Source organism: Pangasianodon hypophthalmus, chromosome 9 (assembly GCF_027358585.1).
Source record: "Pangasianodon hypophthalmus isolate fPanHyp1 chromosome 9, fPanHyp1.pri, whole genome shotgun sequence".
NCBI classification, from domain to species: Eukaryota; Metazoa; Chordata; class Actinopteri; order Siluriformes; family Pangasiidae; genus Pangasianodon; species Pangasianodon hypophthalmus.
In genome coordinates this window covers 1,596,957-1,612,853 of record NC_069718.1, presented here as the reverse complement: position 1 = coordinate 1,612,853, position 15,897 = coordinate 1,596,957, and the positions used below count along the sequence as shown (strand labels likewise).

Here is a 15,897-nt window from a genome sequence, read left to right as displayed (position 1 = left end):
GTCAGCAACAAATTAAGTTCTGGTTTATAATTGACAGGTGCAGGTCTATTACATTTTACTAGTCAATCAGCAATTCAGAAGATTAATGAATAGTTAAAGCAGAAACTGTTTCAGGACATCATTATTTTTCAGATATTTTATTTCAAAGAATGCATCAAACTGCACTTCATTTATCAGCCACATACAGGCTACACATTACATTCAGCTTCACTGCTTTTCATGTTGCATTGTTAATAACTAAAGTAAATACATTAGTGCAATAAATGTAATAAAACAATCTATGTATCATATTACATTATATAATGACCATTCTGAAAATACACTTATGTGCTGAAATGACTAATTATTGCCTTATACCTTAATGATGAATGGAAGATGTAATGTCTAAAGCAGTGGCTGAGAGATTTTAATGCCACATTCATCTCCGGTTCAAAAAATATTCTGCACCGGCCTCATTGAGCAGGCATTGTATAGCACTGGTCACAATGGAAATCCAAACCGGTATTATTTACATTTTATTTATCTTTAAAGGATGAAAATAACTGCAGAAGGAATTCCTTCAGAAACATCTGGGATTAAAACGCAGTCTTGTGCAAACACACCTCTACACTTCATACAGAGTGACATCGGAGTGTTAAATATCAAAGTGTACTATGCTTTTCCCAGCATAATCTTCTACAGTGGACTGTCGAATTGGCATCTAATCTAAAATAATTCTCAAAATAACAAAGTACATTTAGTTGGTCAGGTAAGCAGGTGAGGATGGTAATGCAGGTTGACAGGTTTTTAATAATCCAGGCAATCAAAACAAGAATGAGATTCAAAAGCAGGGTTGAGGAGAAGACAAATGTCAGGTGATCAACAAACAGAATAAACAAGGGCAGACAAGAGCAAGTTGAAGCAACCAGGAACAATATCAAAACCAGCATAGCAATCAATAATCAAAGGCTTGGTAACGACTGGCAACACAGAGCATATACTTCACAAATTGCATGTGGGAGAAGAGTCCTTTAATACTGTGAGTGTGTGTGTGACTGCGATTGAGTTCAGGTGTGTGCAATCAGTAACTGAGTGAACTTGAACGTGAGAGTGTTTGAGATGGTGGTGTGGTATAGTCCTTTTTGCCGGCCATGTTTGTAGGCTGTGCTGTGCTGTGAGAGCTGTAGATCGACGCTGATTCCAGCATAGACATGTCAGAAACCTCCCCGAAGCGCTAGGACCGGGAGCAGACTTCTTCTTTGTCCTCCCCCTGGGCCGTGGAGCTGAGAGATATGTGTGGTGTGCATGAAAATCTTGGCATACACTGCAAAAACTCCTCATCTAGTCAAAACTTACAATCTTATTTCTAGCCATAAAATCTTATTGATCTTATTTTAAGAATAAAATACTATGCAAGAGCAGATTGTGTAAGATTATTATGATTGTTTTAAGATTATTTATCTTTTTTTTCTTACTTAGTTAGCAAAGCTTAAAGTTAGTTATTTTACCTGCAAATTAAGCTTATTTACCATCGCAGGCATCATTTGAGGCCAGCCTTGTATCTTTTAAGACTTTGTTTTAGCTGTAATAACTGGTTTTAAGGTTGCCCGGTACAAAATGCTCAATAATCACACTTAGGACTTTTAGCTCTGGTAGCTCTGGTTTGAAGATATTTTCACACAAACTAAGATAAGCAAACTGTTTAAAAAATTAATTAAAAAGCTAGTTTTATACACTGCTTGGAATAAGTGTTTTAATGCTTATTTAAAGACATTTTGTTCTTTTCTAAAGCCTAGTTTTCTTATTTCAAGAAATCTTACCAAATGTAAATATCTTACTGCACTGGCAGATAATTTGACTTGTTTCTAGTCTGTATCTTCTTAAATCATGCATTTGTTTCTTATATTTAGACGGTTATTTTTTGCAGTGGGTCGAATATATCATGAGCTGGACCCCAACATCTCTCCTCAGGTCTGCAGCCCTCCCAGTCTGATATACTGAAATTTACTCTCTGTCTGCATCGTGAGTCCAAGATTTTATGGGGGTAGAATGCCTTCTGTGAGGGGTCCTGGCTTGACTGGTTTGAGTTGGGAGATGTGAAATGAGGGAGCAATGTGGCTATGGCGTGGCAGTTCCAGCTTGTAGGTGACGTCGTTGATACATTGCAAGATCGATGTAGCGGTATGCCAGCTCCCTGCAGCCCTCTGTGATGCACAGATCCCTGGTGGAGAGCCACACCTGATCCCCTGGCTCATAGACAGGTGTCTCCCCCAGTGTCTGTCTTTGAATTTCTTAATGCTCTGGGCCAAATTTTTCTAGGTGCTGGTGAGCCTGTTTCCACACTTGTTTGGTTCATTGGTACCAGCTGTCCCCACTGGGCATTCATCCCCACTGGGCATTGTCTAAGAATCCTCCCTCCTGCTGCATTTTCAGTCTCTTTGTTGAGATCCCAGGTTAGTCCTATGAAAAGGGAGGATACATTCCTCTGAGGCGTCACGAGGCAGAGCGGGGTACAGATGGAACAATGAGTTGGCCTTTACATTCTTGGAACTGGGACAGTAAGAGAGGGTGAAATTAAAGCATGCAAAGAAAAGCGTCCAGCGTGCTTGATGAGAGTTCAGTCTTTTGGCAGTTTTAATGTACTCAAGGTTCTTTTGCTCAGTATAGATAATGAACAGGTACAGGGCCCCCTCTAACCAGTGGTGCAATTCTTCCAGGGCTAGTTTGACAGCAAGAAGCTCTCTGTTGCACATGTCATAGTTTCATTCGGCAGGTGTTAGCTTCCTGGAGTAAAAGGCCATTGGGTAGAGCTTTGGTTTCACTCCGAACCGCTGAGGGAGTACAGCCCCGACTCCCATCTCTGAGGCATCTACCACCACAACAAAGGTTTAGGTGGGTCAGGGTGTTTCAAGATTGGAACGGAGGTGAATGTTTATTTGAGCTTTGTGTAGGCTTGTTAAGCTGACGGGGTCCACTGCAGCCATTTGCTTCCCTTTTTTAGCAAGGTGGTCAGTGGCAAAGCTATGATGCTGAACCCATGGACGAAACAACGATAAAAGTTTGTGAAGCCCAGGAAGCATTGCAGTTCCTTTATTGTGGAGGAAACTGGCAACTTGGTGACTGCTAATACTTCTAATACTCATAATCTTGCTCCATGAGCACCCGGTATGGCCAAATAATGTATCCTAGGAATGTCACCTTGTGCATATTAAATTCACATTTCTATCCCTTGCCATACAGCTGATTAGTGAGAAGGTGAGACAGTACCTGTTTGACGTGCTGGGTATGGGTGGCTTGGTCAGGGGAATATATCAAAATATTGTCACTGTAGGTGATGACAAATTTCCTCAGCATGTCTAGCAGAACATCACTGATAAGGCATTGGAACACTGGCACTGAAGATAGTCCATATCTTCAGTTACACAATACTCAAAGTGGCCAGAGGTGGTGCTGAAGGCAGTTTTCCACTTGTCTCCTTCTCTAATTTGGACCAGATTGTAAGCTTGGTGAAAACTTTGGCTTTGTGTAGTTGTTCAAGGGCTGCTGGTACCAGGAGCAGAGGATAATGGTACTTGACTATGATTTGATTTAAATCTCTGTAATCTATGTATGGGCTTATGCCACCCCCTTTCTTTTCCACAAAGAAGAAGCCTTAAAATGTTGTGAATGTAAAACAACTATGACCATAGTATTCAGCAGATAAGCTTATACTATATATGGACATAGCAGTTATTGAGGTAGCAGCCAGGTAGAGAGTACAATAATGACGAGAAATTATATACAATAATTTTATAAGTACAGTAGCAGCAAAAATGCAGATAGTAAATACAGAAATGTGCAAAAATTGCAAAGGGAATGGGATGGTATTCAGTTGAGTATGTGTGTGTGTGTGTGTGTGTGTGTGTGTGTGTGTGTGTGTGTGTGTGTGTGTGTGTTTGTGTGTGTGTGTGTGTGTGTGTTGTTAGGCCAGTCTCTGAGTATTGAGGAGTCTGAGTATTGAGGAGAAACTGTTACACAGTCTGGTTGTGAGGGCCCAAATGCTTTGGAAGAAGATTGCAGCATAAGAGGTGTGCATCCAGACTCTAGAGAGGGTTAGTGAGAGTGAGAGCAGTGTGGTTTCTGTAGAGGAAAGTCTGGATATCTTAGGCGGAGTTAGTAATCCCCCAACTCCGGCATTAGAGCCCTCACAGCGGGGTGAATGGGTGACGACTCGGCGGCATAATTGCAAAGCCAAAGTTAACGCTAAGGCTCGCCCACAGGAGCACCACTCCTCTCCGCTTCACGTGTCTAACCGGTTTGCTCTCCTCAGTGAAGCACCTGCTGAGAAACCTGAAAGAGCTCTGGTTATAGGAGACTCCATGTTAAGGCATGTGAAATTAGCTAGGCCTTTAGGTGCACCAGCAGCACTAGTTAGGTCTATACCGGGAGCCAGGGCGCAGGACATAGCAGGTAATCTTAGGGTCTTAGGCAAGCACAGGTTCACAAAGATAGTTATTCATGTAGAAGCTAATTATATACGCCTTCGTCAGTCAGAGGTTACTAAGAGTAACATTGTAGAGGTGTGTAAATTAGCGAAGGCGATGTCCGATGCTGTAGTATGCTCTGGCCCCATCCCAATGCGGTGTGGCGATGTAGCTTACAGCAGGTTATGGTCGCTGAACTGCTGGATGTCCAGGTGGTGTTCTGAAAACAATGTGGGCTTTATAGATAATTGGACTAACTTTGAGGGCAAGGCTGGCCTGTTAGGGCGGGACGGTATCCATCTCACCCGGAAAGGTGCTGCTCTCATTTCTTGCAGCATAGCACATAGTCTCAGAACAGGCCTAGTTAATCGGTGACAATCCAGAGCCAAGGCCAGGGAGTAGACAAGCAGGCTAAACCGACCGTCTGCTAGCTGCATTGAGTTGTCACTCAATACGGTTCCACCATATTGAGACTGTGTCTGTTCCCTGAGCTAAACAAAAATGTAGAAATACTCAAAGTTTGTTTTAGTAACCTAATTAACATATAATTAAATCAAACCAAATGCGTAGCCAGCACCGTTGATGTGAAGCTAGGACTGTTGAATATTAGATCTCTTACGTCTAAAACGCTTATTGTTAATGAAACCATTACTGATCAGTAGTTTAATGTACTGTGTTTGTTACAATCACCAGCTGGAGTGCCCACTGACTCCACTAGAGGGCATTCCACCCCGGACTCTTGCCCTTGTCTTCTGGACTCCATTTCCCATGTGTTCTTTGCCCCTCATGTGATCTCACCATGTGCTACCCTTGTTGGTGTGTTATGTTCGGATTGGTTCCTTAGTTAGATGTGTCTTGTTCTCATTGGTTGGTTTTGTCATGTGTTCTCCCGGTCCTGTATAAGAGTTGGCTTATTGGCATTGTGTGTATACCCATCCCTAGTTTCCTAGTTTACCTGTGTTTTTGACCCTTGGACTGTTTTCCATGTTTTTGATTGTTTGCTGCCTGCCCTGACCATTGCCTGTGTTCTGGATTACTCTTTTGCTTCTGCCTTGGATTATACTGTTTGCTGGTGCTCGACCCTGCCTCTTTTGACCACATTTGTAAATAAAGCCTTGCATTTGGATCCCCAACTCTGTTGTCGACCTCCTACGTTACAGTTTAACAGAAATGTGGATTAAACCAAATGAGTATGTAGTATTAAATGAAGCTAGTCCTCCTGGATACAGTTACATAAATCAGCCCCGTCTAACTGGCAAAGGAGGAGGTGTCACAGTTATTTATAATGATAATCTAGGTGTCACACAAAAACCTGGACATAAATTAAACACAACTGAAGTTCTTTATACTAACATAATATACATAGCCACAAAAAATATGTTAATTATTATTTACAGACCCCCAGGACCATATTCACAATTCCATTGTGAATTTGCAGATTTCATCTCAAACCTGGTTGTTTCTTTAGACAAAGCATTAATTGCTGGAGACTTAAATATTCATTTTGATAATCCAGATGACCCTCTGAGAACAGCAGTTGTGTCCATTCTAGATTCAGTAGGGGTTAATCAGAATGTAATAGAACCCACCTGTAGTGGTGGTCACACTCTTAATTTAATACTAACATTCAGATTAAATATAGACACATTTCCACAGTCTGAAGCTATCTCAGATCATTTTCATTTCATTTAAAATTTATCTTAATCATAATATATGCACCTTGCCATGTTAACTTTTACATTTTATGCCTATTATTCTGGGACACATATTAATCTCAGCCTAAAGATGTTAAACATGCTGATTAGCATAGATTTATTTATTCAAACATTATTATTATAGTTGTCATTATCTATGTCTTAAATAACCACACCTTAGATTTAAAAGTATTTACTATTCTAGAAGGTCCACAAGGTAGGTTTCAGGGGGACATGGGCAGTATCTTTAATTCAAACACTAACTATAATATGAAAATTGAATAGTTATAACACTTAAGCAAGTGAAGAATGCACCAAGCTGTATAAAAGCAGCTTTACCCAGCAAAACTGAAAGATCAGTGAAGTGAGAGAGAGATTTACATGAAGACTGCTGCGTGTGTAACCGTCCTTCTTCTGTTCTTCTGCGCTGGTCAGAACCCCGTCCTTCACCTGGGAGCCGTCCACTGTCCAGCTCACCAGCGCCCCCTGTGGAGAGTAGGCAGACAGCAGGCAGAGCAGCGAGGCCGATCCCTCAGACAGCTGCAGAGAGGAGGGAGGGAGCAGAGACACGGAGGGCTTCACCGCGGGACCGGCTGGAGACCACAAACACACAATAAACACACATTTACACACGCTTACACAACATTTACTCATTACTGCTTATTCACATTACTGCAGTTCAGTAGAACTACTCAGCAGGAGAACATTTACTAGTTACTCGTTATATTGTGGAGCCACTCGGACTTTGATCAGCTTTATTCTGTGTTAGTTCTTACTGATGTGTCGTATAAAGCGCTCCCTGTGTGATAGCAGTAAATGGATCTGATTCCAGAAATGTTCATTGTTTAACACAAACACACAGCAGCATTCGTCTGTATTTTCCATCAGCACAGAGACTTTAGAACAATTTACACAATACTTCAGATATGAACCAGTGACCAGGTTTCCACTCACCAACACAAACACACTGGATATTTATTAAATGTTCAGTATTCACTCATTTATTATTTATTTTACTACTTTAAGGTTTAGAGTTACCCCAAACATATTACTCATAACTACACACATTATATTTCATTTTAATTATTTATTAATGTCATGGGTAAACAGAAGTAAATAACTTTTTAGAGTTTTAGAAGAACTAAAATGACTTACTGATGATGAGTTTGGTTCCTCCACCGAAAGGGAACCACAGTGATACATTCTAATGAAGCCGTCATACAAAAACCTCTTTTACACTACAGTGACCCCACAAACACACACACACACACACACACACACACACACACGTTTCCATAGAGAGAGGTTCCACTTTGCATTAGCAGCTCATGCTTCAGCGCTCTGCGAGTGTTTATAGCCCTGTGACTTTAACACTTCATGACTGAGAGCTGCTGCTCAGCGACTTCACCCACAGCAACCATGAGTTTGATCAGCGTCTTCATCTGCACACTGGCCCTCTGCGCTCGAGGTAACACAATGTTTTATCTTCTACTGTTCAGCTGACAAATCCATGTGAAGTAGGCCGACTAGATGAACTTCAAACTCCACATCATTATTAATGTAGGGAACGGATTTATTCTTCTTATTTTTTTCAGGATCCAGAGGTCAGGTGACTGTGACTCAGAGTCCTGCAGTGAAATCTGTTTCTCCAGGAGACACACTCACCATCAGCTGTAAAACCAGTCCTGATGTTTACAATAGTGGTGGTTATTGTTTCTCCTGGTATCAGCAGAAACCTGGAGAAGCTCCTAAACTCCTGATCTATTATGCTAGCAGTAGAGCATCAGGTATTCCTGATCGTTTCAGTGGCAGTGGATCTGGATCTGATTTCACTCTGACCATCAGAGGAGTCCAGGCTGAAGATGCTGGAGATTATTACTGTCAGTATGTACCTAATGTCAGTAACTGGATGTTCACACAGTGTTAGAGCGTCGTACAAAAACCTGGGTGAGTGTGACTGCTGCAGCTGGGACCTACTGCAGGTGCTGAGGGGGACGATGTGATACAGCACAGTGACACACACTGGAGCGAGTCCTCCAGTCCAACAGCTGTGTAGTAGAGATCGTCTCTCTGTCCACTGTGCTGAGACGAGCTGAGAGCTGACAGCAACGTGGCTGCTCTAAATGAGAGATTTAACACATGCAGGAGACGCCTGTGTTCATCTCATAGTCACGCTGATGAAGACTGATGGTTATTCTTACTGATTTCAGTAGTTTATTTTCTGTTTTATAATAACATATTATTTATTTATTCATTTGGATTTATCACATAGTTAACTAGCTAAACTAAATCCCTGATAACCTTTACTATGTGTAGTAGTACTATCCCTTTAAGAGTGATTATGTAAATGGGGCTTATAGACACAGGTGTGTAGATTACCTGCATGCTGTTTGGCAGTGACGTGCAACGTGGTACGCAGCATCCTTCCTAGTTGGTAGGAGAAAGTTGCGGGTTAAGGGCCTTGCTCAAGGGCCCAGCAGGGGCAGCTTGGTGGTGCTGGGATTTGAACTCTCAACCTGACTATCAGAAGTCCAACAGCTTAACCACTGAGCTACCACTTCCCATCCTGCAAGTGGTGGTGGTGTGATTAAGCAGTACCAGTTAATCTGTGTAATGCTTCAGATCAGGTATGGTTTCTTAATTATAATTAACAATTTTCTTTTTTGTAGAGGCTGCTCTGACACTCTGCTGCTTCCCTGCTTCCTCGTGTGGCTGGTAGCTGCTTGGCTGTTTCACTGATGTTTTGTCTGATGCGGCTTTTCTGCATTGGATTTCACCTGCTTCAGCCACACCTGCTCTGCTGCTTTGTGCATGATTTCTTCACTGTGGTGTTGTGGATTGGGTGTGAGTGACCATGTTTGTGTTCACCATGTTCGTCCCCGGTTGAGTTGCACTGTCGGCAGCTACATTCATGGCGTTAGGCTTGTGGCCCAGTCAATCTCCTGTGGTAGCTCTTGAACTCTATCAGTAGCATTTGTTTGTTTTCTGTTTTTGTATTTTTTTAAATACTTTTCTTTAGCAATTTCCATATTTCTCTTTTGACTGACTGTTTGGGCTTCTCCCAGTAGGAGAAAGGAAAAGTATTTTCTTTTATTATCTTGCTAACTGGAATTATCAAATTTGTAATTGTTGTTTGATTGTTCCAGGAACATCACCCAGTTGGTGTCCTAGCGAATGTGGAGGATTCCGTTCTGCAGTTCCTGGGGTGACAGTATTGCGTGATTATGTGTTGTTGTCGTTAGTACATGGTGTGATCAGTGGGAAGTGGAATTTGGTATTGGTGTGTGTCCTCACAAAATTGAGTAGGTATGAATTGCTAGATTGCCCCCTAGCATAGACCCCTCCACAGGTAGGTTGGGCACAGCTGGAACTACCTGAGCAGCTGATATTGTGAAATCATAGTAAAGTTGTAGAGAGTTTTTAATCATTGTTAATGTTATTTTCTTGTCGTATTGGATTTTAAATGTGTTGTTTAAATGCTTTTTCCTTGCAATCATTATGAACATTTTGGGAATTTACATTGATGCTTGTCTTCTTTCATTTAGTTGCAAGGCTTGTGATTGGGGAGCAACACGGCTATAATATAATATACGGCTATAATTGTTTGATCTGTTATTTCCTGGGTTTCTCAGGGTGGCGTAGTCACTACAGTGATTCTATTCCAAGTTTGTATCAGCTGTGGCCATTGTGGTCCCACGCCCACATATGGACACAGGGATTTAATAGCGTTCTCACAGGATCACATGATTTGAAGCACAAAATAATGAAGAAAGACAAAATTTAGACTGAATAAAATTATCAAGCACCAGACAGAGCACTAATGATGATAATCTGAACATTACAGGTTACTAAGCTAACTACATAAATCTTATGGAGATCAGGATAAAGTTCTACCTCTTTCCAAAAAAAAAAAAAAGTGATCTTTGAGTTGTTACACACACTTTAGCTCTCAGCTATAGTAACTGTGGTTCACTTTTTTACTCACATACACACATACATTACTCACATAGTGTGGGTGAGTAGCCTGTAAGTAATTAAGTCATTAATTAAGTATTAAGTAATTAAGTAAGTAAAAAGACTTCTCTTAATTGATAGCTATTAAAAATAATTGATAGCTATGAAATCATGTTAACAGAGGTGTCAGTATTGCTAATGAAAAAAAAAATTAGCAGATGGAGAGAAAAAACTGAATTTAGCCACAAAAACCTGGTGAACATATACACCGATGAGCCCAAACATTAAGTCACTCACAGATGAAGCCAATAACGTTGATTATCTCGTAACAGCGGCGCATGTCATGCTGTGGAATATTATATTAGACGTGGACAGTCAGTTCTCGTAGTTGAAGTGTTGGATTCGGGAGAAATGAGTGACTGAGAAACACAAAGAGGGTGTAGGACTAAGTGTAAAATTATAATATTTAATCCAATGCTCGAGTTTGATGCGATAGACTTAAAGTTAAAACTCTAATTATGTTCATACTCACTTAGCACTTTTTGACTATATAGTATAGTACAGTTATATATATAATATAGTACAGTTATAGAAGAGAAATTGTTTCTAGTCACACTGTCCAGTGTCACCCAGATGAGGATGAGTTCCCTTTTGAGTTACAATTTATAAAACTACAAGGGTGAACTAAGGAAACATTACAGAAACACTTGATATTTTCAAACATTTCATAACACAATAGCTCTAGGCCTTAAAGCCAACACAAAACAAGAACTACTGACAACAACGCTTTCATAACACTGAAAAACCCCCAGACTGTTTTAATTTTAACTTTGCTACTAAACATACTGTATTAGAAAGAAACAAAAAAAATCACTTATGTGCAGCACCATCATATTTACTGCACCGCTGAATCATTTCAGTGTATACATCATCTTTTAACCCACTTTAACCAAAACAGACACACACACATGCTGAGATAGACAGAGAGAAAGAGAGAGAGAGTTAATATAACAGCCACAAATAGGTATCAGGCCACGTTCTAACTCATTCATTCCCCCACACTCTCACTGCAGACTCGCGCTAAAGCACACACAGGAGTTAGAAGACGAATTTTTTAAAATCTGATTTAAATCCACAATTTCCTTCCCAGTGTTCTGTTAATATAGTGATATAGGAACACATGCTCCTGAGAGAGGGAGGCATTTGATGGTAGGAGATGTAAAACAGCACAACACACAGGCTCGATTGCCTTTGCCTAACACTGAGTAGCCGGATACAGAGGCTCCATTACAGTCAATCATTATGCATCACACTGACAGACACGGCTGTAAAAGTTCTGTATTAGTCTATTTTTCTCTCAACAATTGAGACCTTTCTCACAACTACTGTGTTGTCATGTCAGGTAATGAAAGGTAGCGTTCAGGTTGCCACTTTGAACATTGTTTAGGTACTGAAATGCCTGAGTGACAGTGGATATGAACCATCTATTAACGGTATATTCCATATTAAGTTAAGCAGTAAATAGCTAGCTATATTTTTCACACCTGGCTAGTTCGTTTAAATCACAGATGATAATGAAGAGAACACCAATAAACTAGTTAGCTAGTGTTAGCAACAATCGGAGCATGTGATGGCTGCAATGAAAATTGTCACTTTATAGTATTTTTAATGTATATATGGGTGATTGTGTGACAGAGTGAAACATATGTTTGTATAATTATATTGAGATTCATAAATCTGTAAAACATTGAAAGAATTCTATATTCAGGCTATTTTGAATCCATTTAAAAAGGTTCATCAAATGTAAATATGTTATCTAAGTAGTTTTGGTTAATCTGTAATCAATTAGTTCAGTCCAACAAGTTGTGCAATCGATTACTGCTGCCTTGTCAAACACTAGGGGGAGAACTCGCAGTGTTTCTCCATTACGCATAAAGTTCGCAGTGGAGAAGCTTCGTGGAGTGTGACTGATTAATTCTCTCCCCTTTTCCAGGTATGCCTTTTAATTATTTGTTAAAATAGTGTGAGTTGATGTTTAACAGTGTGCAGATGTCAGTATTATAGAGAGTAAATGTTGATTGAAATGCTTAAAAATGTGATTAGTTCGGTGATGCAGGAGTTTGGACGGCGCAGGGCCCACGTAATGGCACGAGGCCATATGGTGAGCAATGAGTCGTACATATTTAGATTGTATGTTTGTAACGAACATTTAATTCTGTTTGCGTAGTGTTCATTGTTTGATTCACATATTGTCTTAGACACCTAAGCATTTTTAGAAATATTAATTACTTGGAAGGAATATCTATATGTGTTAATGGTTTGTACTAGTTTATAGATGTGTCTTGCCAAAAAGAACAATTAGGTTTTCAGATAATTCTGAAATGCCATGAAATGTATTAATTCATTGATATATTGTTGATTATAGGTAACTGAAGATTACATCTCATTAACAGTTTATGTTACCAATTGTGAATTAAGAAAAAATGCAAACAACGCTGTTTTGGACAATTGTTTATTGTTAACTCTTATCAAGAGAGATTACGCATAAGGTTCGCAGTGGAGAAGCATCGTGGAGTGTGACTGATTAATTCTCTCCCCTCTTCCAGGGGTATAACAATTATACAGAAGTGGTATAAAATACTGTCCCCTATATTAAATTGTCCTTTTTAAAATATCTAAATTATAAATGGAAATATTTATAAATGGACATATTTATAAAAAAAACAAAAAACAAATGTAGTACTCATACTTACAGTTGAAATGTTTTAAATAAACTTTTGATAAATTTGATAAAATATTGAGTTAAATGCTCTACTACTTGCGTGTGGTGTCTCCCAGTCCATCCCCTAACATTTCACTGAAAAATAAAACTGCTTTTTTTGTTAATATATAAACACTTTTTTTCATATAACTTTTGTTGCTTTTGTGAACTCCTTATTAGTATTATTTTTTTACATTTATTTAAAAAAAAAACTGAAAATGTCATTACCAAAACACAAAAAAATCTGTGCACCTTAGCAACATTTGGCCACACCCATAATCATGTGACTAGGAAGTAGCATCAAGTCTTTCCTACCAATGAAAGAATCACATCCTACCATCCCACACTTTCCTACCATCTGTATCACATGGTGAGTAGACGGGCTTCAGGATTTTTTAAATTGACCTGTCATAAAATCAGGATGTGTTTCTAAAAAGTGTCATTACCAAACACCTTATTTCTCTTAAAATATAAAAGCTGTGACGTTAAAAAAAAACTGTATTTTTTTTTAATAAGTTACGTCTGTCAGAATGAATAGCCGCTATAATTCTGCAATTTACAGAGCTTTAGCTAAAGGCAGAACTTTGCAAGATGAAAGCAAGAAGGCAAATTTAAATGTATTAAAGACTTTTCAGAAAGGGAGCAGAGATACACTCGCACTAAATGGAAAGAAAGTCAAAGAGACATACGGCTAATGATAAAAGCACAGAGAGAGTTGGAGAGGTTTGCAAAGCAAACACAAAATTCTAAGAATGATGTAATTTCAGTCTTATTCCTAGACTTAAGAATAAGTGTGGTTCATAAAGTTTCCTAAGTGTTAAGACTAGGTCTCAGCTCCTAAATTACTTAAGAGTGCTGGAGAGGTATCCAAAACTAGTTAGTAGTAACAAGATGGCAGCAGAGAGTCAGAGACCACACACTGTACAACAAAGACAGTGTAATGCCAATTACAAGATCCTGAATCTTGTGCCAAAATGGCCAGGGTCAACCCATGATGCTCGAGTTCTTTCCCAGAGTGGCCTCACCGGGTTATTCGAACGTCTGCTGGGTGACTCTGGATATCCTTTAAAACACTGGTTTCTCACCCCTTACAGAAGACCACAAGGAGAACAGCAGCTCAGTTATAACAGATACTGGACTGAACTGTAGACAAAAATACTAATTATTATCATGGCTTGTGGCATTTTACACAACATTTGCAAAGCTCATAACCTTCCACTGCTTGGTGATGATGATGATGATGATGATGATGAGAATGATGATAATACCACCGACCACACATTATAAGTCTGTATCTGTATAATCTGTATTATTGTTGAGTCCTGCGCAATTGGTAAAAGTGTGTAGCTATAGGAAGTTCTAGGTTACAATAGCCAAACGATGTTGTTTTACTCGTCAATATGTAATTCGAGTGCAACTGGAGAAGCAGAATAAATCCTGCAGTTGAGCTGTACACAAGCTTAAATTTTCTGCCTCTTTGTTTCTACATACAGATGCAGGGTTGATGAACACACCCCTCCCCGACACCCAGCAGGCCAGTAGTGCAACAAATGCAAAGCAAATTTTTTAAATAATTGTTTCAATGTTTTAATTAAATCATGAATGAAGTTTGTCATGCTGCTGTGACTTTACCCTTGCAGGCTCATTTTTGGCTAATTCAGAGGTTGAGGGCAGCCTTATGGGTTCACATCATTGTAGTCCTTAGTTCACAACACTTAGTGCTGACTGAGGTGGCACTTGACACAAGAGTCAGTCTTAGACTTTGCTGAAAGTTGCTTTTAGCTTCTTTATAAAAAGCACCTACTCTTACACAACTCCTACTTTTTACTAAGATTTTTTTACACTTAAGTCAAAGCCTAAAACTATTCTTAAGAGCATTTCTGAGAAGTTTTATACATATAGCCCCAGATTATAATCAGAGAAGGTCCAGAAAAATAAGAAGTGGGAGTACCAGAAAAATTAGACAATTATCAAACAGAAATTAAGAAGAGATTGCAGAGATTCTGAAAACAGTGACAAACCCAGGATTGAGGAAGATATGTCGTCATGGAGCCCTCATCTCTTGCAGAGATCATCAAGACCCTCACCGGCATCCACCATATGCAACATCAGGCCCTCCTCAAGCTGCACAGATAGCAGGAGCAGCACTTCCAGGCCCTTCTCCAAGCCCAGACAGAGGAATGGCAGGTGCTGCAGAGCCTGGTCCGGGCAGCAGGTACTCCAGCAGTGGCCACGCTGTCCACCGCAGCCATGGCCCACATCATGCTCCACAAGATGAGACCTCAGGATGACCCAGAAGCTTTTGTGGAGCTTTTTGAGCGTGTCGCAGCCACTTGGGGATGGCCAGAGTCACAGTGGGCGGTCTGCTCGCTGCCGCTACTTTCGGGGGAAGCCCAGCTCGTGGCCCAACAGCTTCCAGTCATGAACCCACTGGAGTACGCGCACCTTTGCTTTTGCATGTAGCTCATGGCCCATTTCTATTGGCCAGGCATTTACAGCAATGTTCGCTGGTGGTGTTCGGCATGTCACAAATGTCAGCTGGTGAATCTGCCAGCCTCTCCAAAAGTGCCATTGTGCACCGCTCCCCATTTGAAAGAATTTGGATCGACCTCATCGGGCCATTGGAATGGACTGCATGGGGGCATCGCTTTGTACTAGTCCTAGTGGACTATGCAATGCAATACCTGGAAGCCATGCAACATCTCAGCACACAGTGTTGCGGAGTCATATTCTAAATAATCTCCCACCTCGGAATCCTGAAAGAGATTCTGACTGATCAGGGCACCATGCTCATGTTACACGCCGTTCGTGAACTTTACGAATTATTAATTAAATCAATTTGTACCAGCATGTACCATCCACAAACAGATGGTCTGGTCAAACAATTTAATCAAACGCTTAAAAATATGATTCGGACTTTCTTACACGATGGAGCTCGGAATTGGGATAAGTTGCTCGAACTCCTGTTATTTGCAGAATGAGACATCTCGCAAGCCTCTACAGGGTTCTCCCTGTTTGAATTGCTATATGGGTGCAAGCCTCGTGG

General features: G+C 40.2%; 1 long non-coding RNA gene across 1 annotated transcript; it reads right to left on the bottom strand.

Annotated features, from left to right (window-relative positions):
• Positions 1-124: 124 nt before the first annotated feature.
• LOC128318729 (uncharacterized) lies at positions 125-7,368 on the bottom strand. The gene is made up of 3 exons (XR_008302194.1): positions 7,292-7,368; positions 6,518-6,729; positions 125-1,262 (listed from the first exon to the last, which is right to left on the bottom strand). It is a non-coding gene; the product is annotated as an uncharacterized LOC128318729 (long non-coding RNA).
• Between the last annotated feature and the right edge of the window lie 8,529 nt (positions 7,369-15,897).